The sequence below is a fragment of the Eumetopias jubatus genome, unplaced genomic scaffold (genome assembly GCF_037043125.1).
Source record: "Eumetopias jubatus isolate StellerSeaLion01/CBP00866 unplaced genomic scaffold, mEumJub1_p1.0 scaffold_1, whole genome shotgun sequence".
NCBI lineage: Eukaryota > Metazoa > Chordata > Mammalia > Carnivora > Otariidae > Eumetopias > Eumetopias jubatus.
This window is the reverse complement of record NW_028274807.1, coordinates 170485956-170499130: the sequence shown is the minus strand read 5'-3', so window position 1 is coordinate 170499130 and position 13175 is coordinate 170485956. Positions and strand designations below refer to the sequence as shown.

The 13175-nt window shown below is 37.8% G+C and overlaps 1 non-coding gene across 1 annotated transcript; it reads left to right on the top strand.

Annotated features, from left to right (window-relative positions):
* Positions 1 to 5587: 5587 nt before the first annotated feature.
* On the top strand, positions 5588 to 5660 carry TRNAR-CCU (transfer RNA arginine (anticodon CCU)). Its single transcript has one exon. It is a non-coding gene; the product is annotated as a tRNA-Arg (tRNA).
* The last annotated feature ends 7515 nt before the right edge of the window (positions 5661 to 13175 follow it).

Sequence of the window (13175 nt, the reverse complement as noted above, 5' to 3'; positions counted from 1 at the left end):
TTTCCTGAGAGATCAATCATGAATGGGTATTGACTTTTGTCAAATGCTTTTTTGCTAATTTCTATGATCATGTGGTCCTTCTCTTAAGATGATGGATTTACACTGATTGTTTTTGTTGTTGTTGTTGTTGTTGTTTTAATTATTGAAACCACCTTACATCCCTGAAATAAAATCCACATAGTACATAACTGTTTATTTGTACATATTACTAAATTGTATTTACTAACATTCTGATTGTGATTTTTGTGTCTACATCCATGAAGGGGTCTGTGGTTTTATTTTATTTATTTAATTATTCATTCATTCTATCCTTGCCTGGTTTTGACATCTGGATAATACTAATGAAATAAAATAAATTGAGGTGTATTTTTTTCTCTCTTATTTTCTCAAATTGGTGTTAATTCTCCTTTACATATTTGGTAGAATTTTCCAGTGAAACTGTCATAGTCTAGAAGTTTCTAAGCTACCCGTTTTTCTTTTGATGGTGTAGGTGGGAAGTGTTGACAGTTTTTCTGTGGTGTTTGGCTGCAGTTGAATGTTTTTCTAAAAGCTATCTTGCTAGGTGCCCCTTTCCTGGTCCTTTGGCTAAGGAGAACAGGCTTTTCTTACAGATTTTTCTGTTTGTATCCCTTTGGGTAACCAGGTTGATGGCTTCTTCACCTCATAGTCTGGGATAGCTGAGGCAAAACAAAAACTTGAGGAGCTTGCCACTCTGTTCTTTGAGTCACAAGAACTGTAAGTGCCCTGCCTTCTCTCCACCTTTGACAGGCTCTGTATGTTTTTTACAGGTAGATTTTTAGTTGTACTTAGTGGGAAAATAGAGAAATTTACATCTATTCCATCTTCCCAAAAGGGGAAGTCCTATCTTGTTAAAGATTTCATTTGTTTTGTTTTTACAAAAAAATAGAACTTTTTAATTCTCATTTCTTTTAGTGTTTTAAATTACAGTGTACTAACTAAAAATTACTTTTTCTCTTTTTTTCACTTCCTTATATATTTGTAAATGGTACTAGGAGAGTTTGCATTGTTTTGACAAAAATATTTACAGGTTATAGGACAATTGTAATCTCTCCCCTTTATTTATCTAAGTTGCTTTGCACTGATTCAGCTTTAGTCATTTTTTAATACTTTGAAATGTTCCTCAAGTTTCGCTCTTCCTCACCATCTTCCCTCTTTCTGCAAACATGTATTATGTACCAGAACTCTACACTGTACTAGGTTTACAGAAAGGATTAAATGCATCTTTACTTTCCTAGAGCTTATGGTAAATTGGTAGGCATGGACCCTACTGAAGATTCTGGGTTAATTGATTTTTTCCACTATTAGTTAAATATGTATAAACATAAACCATGATACAAACTACAAATGTTATAGGGCTTATGTAGCAATAAAGCCAAAGCATGATACAAATTAATTCAGTGCAGCTTCAGAAACACATAAAAGTACAACAGAGGCCTAATGAAACAGATGACAAGATGTTGAGTGAGCAATACCACACCACCTACACACATTATCTTCAGTCTTCCTAACAGGCTATGTGGCAAGTGTCATTATTAACCCTTTGAGGGATGAGGACACTCTTACATCTGAAAGATAAATCACACTCCAGAAATGTGGAGCATTTTGCACCATAAAAATATTCCCCTAGGGTCTGGAAGAAAGTCAGGAGTTACGTTTTTTGGGTGTGTGTGTGTGTGTGTGTGTGAAAGAGAGAGAGAGCTGATACGTATTCAGGATTTATTTGCTAAATACTTATGCTTATATGTATAACTTTGTGACATATAACTGTGGCTGGCTCAGCTTGCATCTGTCTCTATAGCTCCCAGACATACACCCTTATCACCATACCCTCCAATAGTCTTATGTATGACCTTCTACTTCTCTTCTACCTCTAAACCTCTCAATGAATAAGAACCCTTCTTCAGCTCCATTGAATATGTTGTCTCTCTAAAATAAATATGATTTGTAAGCCTTGCTTTTGGTTATGGGATAAATGGTTTTATTCCCTTTTTAAAACAATTTGAAATATTATGAAAGTACTACATGTATCCTAAGTCTAATATTTAAGGTCCTATGCAGTGTAGCCCCCACCTCCATACCCAGGCTCCCCTTCTTCTGTCTCTGTCTCCATCTTCCCCCATTCCAACTGCCTTGTACCATGGACTGGTCTGTGAAAACACCATGCTGTGCATTCCCCTGCCATTAAGCCTTTGTTTCCTTTATTTACTGTGTCTACAATTTTGTTTCTTATTTTGTCTTCTGCATCCTAATTCAAATGTCACCTCTTTTATCAAGTCTCAGACAAGCCACATTGAATCTCTTCTGGGTAATGATAATAGATTGTTCCATTATCACAACAGGATTTGTTTTATGTCCTTGGGAAACCATTTGTGGCCAGGGACCTTGTACCCCAACTTCAAGCACAGTGCTTGGCTTATAGTAGCTGCTCAACAAATGCTTATGGGATTGGATTGAAGAGGTTTCTCAGTGGCACCTGGGATGCCTCTCCCAGATGTATTCTTATCACTCCTTTGGAGAGTTGTCCTCTTTATTTCAGACCTATTCACATTTCAGTCACTGAATAGAACCTACAGGTGACTTTTAACTTGAAGCAACATGTTCAGGTTTTTATTTTTGTTTTTTTCTGTTTTGTTTTGTTTGTTTGTTTGTTTTAGCAAGGAGATACTATTTTCCTCTAATAAACAAAAACTTTATTTATTGATGTTGACTTAGGATATTTCTCATGATATATACATCTTTTATTAAATTAAGTTCTGGAAGAATGGGCAAAGTGATACTATTAAAATGTAGATTCAGCATGTAAGTATTAAATGCTTTTTAATTTTTATTGAAGTTGTACTTAAGCCCTCTAAATTGAGAAAAAAAGCAAATATTTATATGGCTAACAAACTGCAGATTTGGGGATTTTTCAGGACTTGCTGAGTTATTATCATCAGCAGATGCTGAATATTTTTATGGAAGTAAGCCCAAGGAAGACATGCTTTTAGGCATCACATATTTATTTGCATATTTTGATATTCTGAAAAAAAACCTGACATTTGAGACTTATAATTGCACAAGATAAATATCATTAAAAAGCACTGGTTTCCCACTAGGAAGACTGAAGTTGAAAACATCTGAGATAACATGATGCCATCCTAGTGCTGTACCCAAATTATTATCAGACATGCCCAACTGCAGAGAAACACTTGTTTACTGAACTCTCCATTCGTAATCCAGTGGGTACCTTTCAATGTCATCTTCATGAGGAAGAGTATAAGCTTTTAGGAGAATTCCAATGAAAATAGCATTACTTAACAAGGTTTCTTTCTTTCTTTCTTTCTTTCTTTCTTTCTTTCTTTCTTTCTTTTTCTTTCTTTCTTTCTTTCTTTCTTTCTTTCTTTCTTTCTTTCTCTCTCTCTCTCTCTCTCTCTCTTTCTTTCTTTCTTTCTTTCTTTCACAATTCATCCTTCAGTAGAGAGGCTTATTAGTAGTAAATTGGTTAAGACCCAGGATCCTGAGATAAAAGTTAGCTTCATTTGACTTAAATCAATACTCACAGATATTTTTTAAAACCCCATAAAGTCATGAGTTAGAAGCGTGTCTTAATTCCTGGGCTCATCTTTTACTGAGTCTGGACAATGTTGCTTAACTTCTTTGAGATTTTATTTCTCTCATCTGTAGAATGGTGCTAATGATACTGTCACTTGCTACATCACCCAGTTGCTATGAGATTCAAGTGACATGATGGTTTTAATGACTTAAATAATGAGATATGTAGAAATACTTCCTGCTCACTAAGTAGGGTCTCTTTATGTATTATTATATGATTTCTTTTTTTTTTGCAAACTCTATAAAGTTGTGTATCAACGTGAAGTAGCATTATTTTCTTAGTCTTTTCAGGGAATTAGTCCAATATTACACTTTATTCCCTGACCAGACATTCTGCATACAGTAGATACTCAATAAATGCTATAGACTAAGTGTGTAGTAGGCTGTCCTATCTATACTGAGGATCTTCCATTCTTCATTCAACTTGCATGTAAGAAGCTTCCCTTTCTTCCTCCTTTTGCTTTGTCATAATGATGAGCTTATCCTTTTCTAGTATTCTCTAGTCATTTGATCATTTTATATAAAAAATGTAAGTCTACTAGCAGGGCAGGGATCTTGTCAGTCTTGTTTGCTACTAAATCCTTAGTGTCTTCTCACTTCTGGTCACAACAGTTGGCACTCACTAAATATTGAATGAAGTAATGCATGAACGGATGGATGGAAGGAAGACTTTCCCACTAGGGCTATGAACTCATCTAAGGAAGATTTGACCTTTATCAATGTCTATATCCATGTCACCCAGGAAGGAGATGTTTGTTGATATAAACAAATGCTAAAATAGTAATCCTCCCTGGTGATAGAAGTTCATGCTAATTAGGCAATTTAATGCCTTAACCCAAAAGTAAGATTTAAGAGGGAGAAAATTTAAAACAGATCTTGTGGCACCTGGTAGATTTTGTCATGTACATATATTCTTTTTCTCTACAGGATCAGGGGCCACTCAGAATTTTTAGCCTGGAGAACAGAATACTCAAAGCAGTCACAATACCTATCTTTACAAATACAATCAGATGTCACAAGGAAAAGGTCAGATTTCTTCTGTATGGCCTTTCTGCAGAAACTATAAGGTAAAAAATTGTTTGATGTGAACATACACCTCATAATGATTTTAATTCGAACAATTAACCTAGTTAGTGAGTTAACCAACATTCAAGATACTCATGTAAAAACTGCATGACCATCTGGTGGTCTTTCGTGGTATGTTGTAAGGGGGTTGGCAGAGGATGAGACCAGTTGGTCTCCAAATGTATTCCTAGTTAGAAATAACTCACCATAGTTAAAACATGAGGAGAAAAAAAATTATAAATTGAAAAATCTCCATTTTGTCTATATATAAGTTCAGGCAAATCTAACAGTATTTTAAAAACTTTGTTTTCATGATTTCACCTGCATTGAAGCTTTCATTGGAATTCCCCAAATCCTAGTCCGATCATCATATACTATTAGGTTGATCTTCAAATTTGGCAATTCCGGAGACAGCCATTGATAATTATGCCATTGATAATTATGCATTATATGAAAACAGTTGAAGAGCTGAGCACTTCTGAAGAGCTGCCTTCCAAATATCATTTCTTGATTAAATTCAGGTGAAAACACTTTCCATCTTTAGCCTCTTCTCAGAATATGGAAACATAGTATTTCTGCTATATAAACTCTCGATTATGAGAAATTAATACTCTAAGTATTTCTCAGCAGATTCTGACAATGCTATGTAATAGAAATCTCTCTATGTCCACTGCAAAGAGAGCTCCATGAAGGATAGATTCTCTCATGTTTGCTCTCTCAATATTGTATATGGCAGCTAAAACAGAATCTAGAACTTAGTAGGTGCCCAATAAAAGCTAGTTTGGGGGCTATAAATGTTAATATATTAAATAGACCACAGCTTTTAAAAATTACCAGGAGATTCTAAAGGCTTTTGTCCCACCCCCCCAAAAAAATGGTGCCCTTTATAATAGTGTTGATTGCAGGGGGCACCTGGCTGGCTTAGTTGGTAGAGCATGTGACTCCTGATCTTGAGGTTGTGAGTTCAAGCCCCATGTTGGGTATAGAGATTACTTTAAAAAAAAAAAAAGTTTGCTAGTGCCATTGGTGATGGTTAAAAAGTTGAATAAAGATTAAAAAATAAATAAATAAAATAGTGTTGATTACAGCAAACAGATGCGTAGGGGTCATGCACCATCCTGTATACCCAAATGAGCTCCAGGTAAGTGGGAAGGCAGATCAGGAAGCCAGGGTAATATGACTGCTTCTTAGATAGCATGATCCTTGAACAAAGAATTCAGGTACCTCTTGGCTACCAGAGGACACTGTATTGGCTACCAACTGGCTTCGGAGGAATTAGAGAAAGGCATTTTTCACCAGATAAAGTCATACTCAAACCGGGCTTACAAGTTTTGTCAGGACAGCTGTCAGACTTTAATTGGTGCTAGATTCCCTCTTTATTGGGTAATTCTAGGTGCCAAATTAGCCAGATGGGCAGATGGTCTTGCCTCTACTTTCAGCCCCTCCCCCAGATATAACCCAATAAATTCATGCACATAGTACACAGTCACCACCAGTACAATTCAAATATTTAGTCCTGTAAATCATTGTCAGAAGGGTCAACCCATATAGAACACTCAACCTACTTTAGGATTTAATACATATTATTACTGTATGGAATTAACTCATTACATATATATATATATATGTGTAAGCAAAGTCCAGTATTAAATGCACAGCAAACTGGCTAATATATTTATTTTAAATCAAAGGTGTCACTACATTTTAATAACAATGACATTCTTATTTGACATTTGGCATGTATATATACACACATATATGTATACATATATATATGTATATTTGAGAGAAAGAGTGGGGGGCCGAGAGAGAGGGAAAAGAAAATCTTTTTTCTTAAATTTTTTTATTGTTATGTTAATCACCATATATTACATCATTAGTTTTCGATGTACTGTTCCATGATTCATTGTTTGTGCATAATACCCAGTGCTGCACAAAGAATGTGCCCTCTTTAATACCCATCACCAGGATAACCCATCCCCCTACCCTCCTCCCCTCTGGAACCCTCAGTTTGTTTTTCAGAGTCCATCGTCTCTCATGGTTCATCTCCCCCTCTGACTTACTCCCTTACATTCTTCCCCTCCAGCTATCTTCTTCTTTTTCTTTTTTCTTAACATATGTTGCATTATTTGTTTCAGAGGTACAGATCTGTGATTCAACAGTCTTGCACAATTCACAGCGCTCACCATTGCACATACCCTCACCAATGTCTATCACCCAGCCACCCCATCCCTCCCACCCCCCACCACTCCAGCAACACTCTGTTTCCTGAGATGAAGAATTCCTCATATCAGTGAGGACATATGACATATGTCTTCTTCTGATTGACTTATTTCACTCAGCATAACACACTCCAGTTCCATCCAGGTCCTTGAAAATGGCAAGATCTCATTCCTTTTGATGGGGGCATAATATTCCATTGTGTATATATACCACTTCTTCTTTATCCATTCATCTGTTGATGGACATCTTGGTTCTTTACAAGTTTGGCTATTGTGGACATTGCTGCCATAAACATTGGGGTGCACGTACCCCTTCGGATCCCTACATTTGTATCTTTGTGGTATATACCCAGTGGTGCAATTGCTGGATCGTATGGTAGCTCTATTTTCAACTGTTTGAGGAACCTCCATATTGTTTTCCAGAGTGGTTGCACCAGCTTGCATTCCCACCAGCAGTGTAGGAGAGTTCCCCTTTCTCCGCATCCCCACCAACATCTGTCGTTTCCTGACTTGTTAATTTTCACCATTCTGACTGGTGTGAGGTGGTATCTCATGGAGGTTTTGATTTGGATTTCCTTGATGCTGAGAGATGTTGAGCACTTTTTCATGTGTCTGTTGGCCATTTGGATGTCTTCTTTGGAAAAATGTCTGTACATGTCTTCTGCCCATTTCTTGATTGGATTATTTGTTCTTTGGGTGTTGAGTGTGATAAGTTCTTTATAAATTTTGGATACTAGCCCTTTATCTGATATGTCACTTGCAAATATTTTTTCCCATTCTGTCGGTTGTCTTTTGATTTTGTGGACTGTTTCTTTTGCTGTGCAAAAGCTTTTTACCTTGATGAAATCCCAATAGTTCATTTTTGCCCTTGCTTCCCTTGCCTTTGGCGATGTTTCTAGGAAGAAGTTGCTGTGGCTGAGGTCGAAGAGGTTGCTACCTGTGTTCTCCTTTAGGATTTGGGATGGACTCCTGTCTCACGTTTAGGTCTTTCAACCATTTGGAGTCTATTTTTGTGTGTGGTGTCAGGAAATGGTCCAGTTTCATTCTTCTGCATGTGGGTGTCCAATTTTCCCAACATCATTTGTTGAAGAGACTGCCTTTTTGCCATTGGACATTCTTTCCTGCTTTGTCTAAGATAAGATGACCATAGAGTTGAGGGTCCATTTCTGGGCTCTCGATTCTGTTCCAATAATCTATGTGTCTGTTTTTCTGCCAGTACCATACTGTCTTGATGATGACAGCTTTGTAATAGAGCTGGAAGTCCGGAATTGTGATGCCGCCAGCTTTGCTTTTCATTTTCAATATTCCTCTGGCTATTCGGGGTCTCTTCTGGTTCCATATAAATTTTAGGATTATTGTTCCATTTCTTTGAAAAAAGTGGCTAGTATTTTGATGGGGATTCCATCGAATGTGTAGATTGCTCTAGGTAGCATTGACATCTTCACAAAGTTTGTTCTTCCAATTGATGAGCATGGAACGTTTTCCATTTCTTTGTATCTTCCTCAATTTCTTTCATGAGTATTTTATAGTTTTCCTGAGTGCAGATGCTTTGCCTCTTTGGTTAAATTCATTCCTAGGTATCTTATGGTTTTGGGTGAAATTGTAAATGGGATCCACTCTTTGATTTGTCTCTCTTCTGTCTTGTTGATTATGTATAGGAATGCCACTGATTTCTGTGCATTGATTTTATAGCCTGCTACTTTACTCAATTCCTGTATGAGTTCTAGCAGTTTTGGGGTGGAGTCTTTTGGGTTTTCCACATACAGTATCATATCATCTGCAAAGAGTGAGAGTTTGACTTCCTCCTTGCCAATTTGGATGCTTTTGATTTCTTTTTGTTGTCTGATTGCTGTGGCTAGGACTTCTAATATTATGTTGAATAGCAGTGGTGATAGTGGACATCCCTGCCACGTTCCTGACCTTAGGGGAAAAGCTCTCAGCTTTTCCCCATTGAGAATGATATTCGCTGTAGGTTTTTCAGAGATGGCTTTTATGAAATTGAGGTATGTACCCTCTATCCCTATACTCTGAAGAGTTTTGATCAAGAAAGGATGCTGTACTTTGTCAAATGCTTTTTCTGCATCTATTGAGAGGATCATATGATTCTTGTTCTTTCTTTTGTTAATATATTGTATCACGTTGATTGATTTGTGGATGTTGAACCAACCTTGCAGCCCAGGGATAAATCCCACTTGGTCATGGTGAATAATCCTTTTAATGTACTGTTGGATCCTATTGGCTAGTATTTTGGTGAGAATTTTTGCATCCATGTTCATCAAGGATATTGGTCTGTAATTCTCCTTTTTGATTGGGTCTTTGTCTGGTTTTGGGATCAAGGTAATGGTGGCCTCATAAAATGAGTTTGGAAGTTTTCCTTCCTTTTCTATTTTTTGGAACAATTTCAGGAGAATAGGTATTAATTCTTATTTAAATCTCTGATAGTATTCCCCTGCGAAGCCATCAGGCCCTGGGTTTATGTTTGTTGGCAGATTTTTGATGACTGCTTCAATTTCCTTAGTGGCTATAGGTCTGTTCAAGTTTTCTATTTCTTCCTGGTTCAGTTTTGGTAGTTGATACATCTCTAGGAATGCATCCATTTCTTCCAGGTTATCTAATTTGCTGGCATAGAGTTGCTCATAATATGTTCTTATAATTGTTTATATTTCTTTGATGTTGGTTGTGATCTCTCCTCTTTCATTCATGATTTTGTTGATTTGGGTCTTTCTCTTTTCTTTTTGGTAAGTCTGGCCAGGGGTTTATCCATCTTGTTAATTCTATCAAAGAACCAGCTCCCAGTTTCCTTGATGTTCTACTGTTCTTTTGGTTTCTAGTTCATTGATTTCTGCTCTGATCTTTATGATTTCTCTTCTCCTGCTGGGTTTAGGCTTTATTTGCTGTTCTTTCTCCAGCTCCTTTAGGTGTAGGGTTAGGTTGTGTATTTGAGACCTTTCTTGTTTCTCAAGAAAGGCTTGTATTGCTATATACTTTCCTCTCAGAACTGCCTTTGCTGTATCCCAAAGATTTTGAACAGTTGTGTTTTCATTTTCATTGGTTTCCATGAATTTTTTTAATTCTTCTTTAATTTCCTGGTTGACCCATTCATTCTTTAGTAGGATGCTCTTTACTCCATGTATTTGAGTTCTTTCTGAATTTCCTCTTGTGATTGAGTTCTAGTTTCAAAGCACTGTGGTCTGAAAATATGCAGGGAATAATCCCAATCTTTTGGTACCAGTTGAGACCTGATTTGTGACCTAGGATGTGATCAGTTCTGGAGAATGTTCCATGGGCACTAGAGAAGAATGTGTATTCCATTGCTTTGGGATGGAATGTTCTGAATATGTCTGTGAAGTCCATTTGGTCCAGTGTGTCATTTAAAGTCTTTATTTCCTTGTAGATCTTTTGCTTAGATGATCTGTCCATTTCAGTCAGGGGGGTGTTAAAGTCCCCCACTGTTATTGTATTGTTCTCAATGTGTTTCTTCGCTTTTGTTATTAATTGCCTTATGTAATTGGTTGCTCCCATGTTCAGGGCATAGATATTTACAATTGTTAAATCTTCTCGTTGGATAGACCCTTTAAGTAGGATATAGTGTCCTTCTTCATCTCTTATTACAGTCTTTGTTTTAAAATCTAATTTGTCTGATATAAGGATTGCCCCCCCAGCTTTCTTTTGGTGTCCATTAGCATGGTAAATGGTTTTCCACCCCCTCACTTTCAATGTGGGGGTGTCCTTGGGTCTAAAATGAGTCTCTTGCAGACAGCACATTGATGGGTCTTGTTTTTTAATCCAATCTGATAGCCTGTGTCTTTTGATTGGGGCATTGAGCCCATTTACATTCAGGGTAACTATTGAAAGGTATGAATTTAGTGCCATTGTATTGCCTGTAAGGTGACTGTGACTGTATATTGTCTGTTTTCCTTTCTGATCTATGCTGCTCTTAGGCTCTCTTTTTGCTTAGAGGACACCTTCAGTATTTCCTGGAGGGCTGGTTTCGTGTTTTCAAATTCCTTTAGTTTTTGTTTGTCCTGGAAGATTTTTATCTCTCCTTCTATTTTCAATGACAGCATAGCTGGATATAGTATTCTTGGCTGCATATTTTCTCGTTTAGTGCTCTGAAGATATCTTGCCAGTCCTTTCTGGCGTGCCAGGTCTCTATGGATAGGTCTGTTGCCAATCTAATATTTCTACCATTGTAGGTTACATATCTCTTCTCCCAAGCTGCTTTGAGGATTTTCTCTTTGTCTCTGAGACTCGTAAGTTTTACTGTTTGATGTCGGGGTGTTGACCTATTTTTACTGATTTTGAGAGGGGTTCTCTGTGCCTCCTGGATTTTGATGCCTGTTTCCCTCCTCACATTAGGGACGTTCTCTGCTATTATTTGCTCCAATATACCTTCTGCCCCTCTCTCTCTTTCTTCTTCCTCTGGGATCCCAATTACTGTAATGTTGTTTCATCTTATCCTATCACTTATCTCTCGAATTCTGCCCTCGTGATCCTGTAATAGTTTTTGTCTCTTTTTCTCAGCCTCTTTATTTTCCATCATTTGGTCTTCTATATTTTGATTCTCCTTTCTGCCTCATTTATCCTAGCAGTTAGTGTCCCCATTTTTGATTGCACCTCATCAATAGCCTTTTTGATTTCGACTTGGTTAGATTTTAGTTCTTTTATTTCTCCAGAAAGGGTTTCTCTAATAACTTCCACGCTTTTCTCAAGCCCAGCTAGTATCTTTAAAGTCATGATTCTGAACTCTAGGTCCGACATCGTACTAATGTCCGTATTGAGTAGGTCCCTGGCTCACGGTACTACCTCTTGTTTTTTTTGCTGAGGTGATTTTTTCGTCTTGTCATTTTGTCCAGAGAGAATAGATGAATGAGAGAACAAAATGCTAACAGGTTAACAACGTCCCCAGCAAATATACTGTATACAAGTCAGAAAAGACCTGAAACCAGGGGAAAAGAAAGAAAAATAAAAAAAAGAAAGAGAAAAAAAGATAACAAAAAGAGAACAATACAAAAAAAGCAGAATATGATCAAATATGATCAGGCTAGTTAGTGCATAGATCAGTGCCACACACTAGATTTTGGGCGTATTTTTGTCTGGTAGAAAAAAGTGCCTCCTAAAATTTTAAAGGAAGAAAGACATATATGTACCAAATCAGGGTTGATACAATGAAGGGATGGAAGATGACTCTAAAGATGAAAATTATAAAAGATTTTATAAAAGGAATTGAGAAGATAAGAATTTGTGTGAAAAAAGAAACGGAGAGAATGTGATCAGGCAGGAGACTAGAACACAGCCATACACTAGTGATTTAGGGTATATTTTGATCTGTTAGAAGAAACTGTATATCAAAATTAAAAGAGAGAACAACTTATATATATATGCCAAAAATATATAGTATTTATATATATATATATATATATATATATATATATATATACATATATATACTACTATGAAGGGATAAAATATGACTCTAAAAATGAATGATAAGAAATGTTTTTTTTTTAAAAAGGATTGATAAGATGTTGGTTGAAATAGGGAAAAAGAAAAATTAAAAAAAACAGTTAAAAAAATTAACTTTGATGAACTAATGAATCATGGTAAATAAAAGCCATGAATTCTGTGTGCAGTATTCCCCTAGCCCTGGAGTTCTCCCGTTTTCCTTGATCGGTAAACTTGGTCTTGGCTTGCTGGCTGTTCCTGCTGATCTTCTGGGGGAGGGGCCTGTTGCCGTGGTTTCCAAGTGTCTTTGCCGGAGGCTGAATTGCCCCGCTCCTGTCGGTCTGGACTAAGCAAGCTGCTCGGGTTTGCTCTCAGGAGTTTTTGTTCCCTGCAAGCTCTCGGTACAGCTTTGGAGGACCAGGGCGAAAATGGTGGCCTCCCAATCACCACCCGGAGGAGCTGAGAACTCGGGGCCCCACTCCTCAGTGTGCCCCCAGAGAAAAGCAGTCACTCCCATCTCCCTGGTCTCCGGCCGCACTCCGTGCTCACCTGGCCTGTGACCGAGCGTTTGTATCTCTGGCACCCGACCCCTTGTGGAGTCTCCAAACCCAGCAGATCCCTGCGGTGCACTCCCGCGCCACTCCTCCCAGGGGAGGAAGGGGAGTCTCCCCAGCTCCTCCTCGCTTGTTGGGTCCCTGCTGGAGGAGCAGTGGCCCGACTGGGCCGCGGGTCACAGTTTATGGCAACCCCGAGCTGAGAGCCCGCGCCTCGTCTCCGTCTCCGCAGCCGGCTTCCCGGCTCCAATACCTGGGAACTCTGCCGTACTCAGGC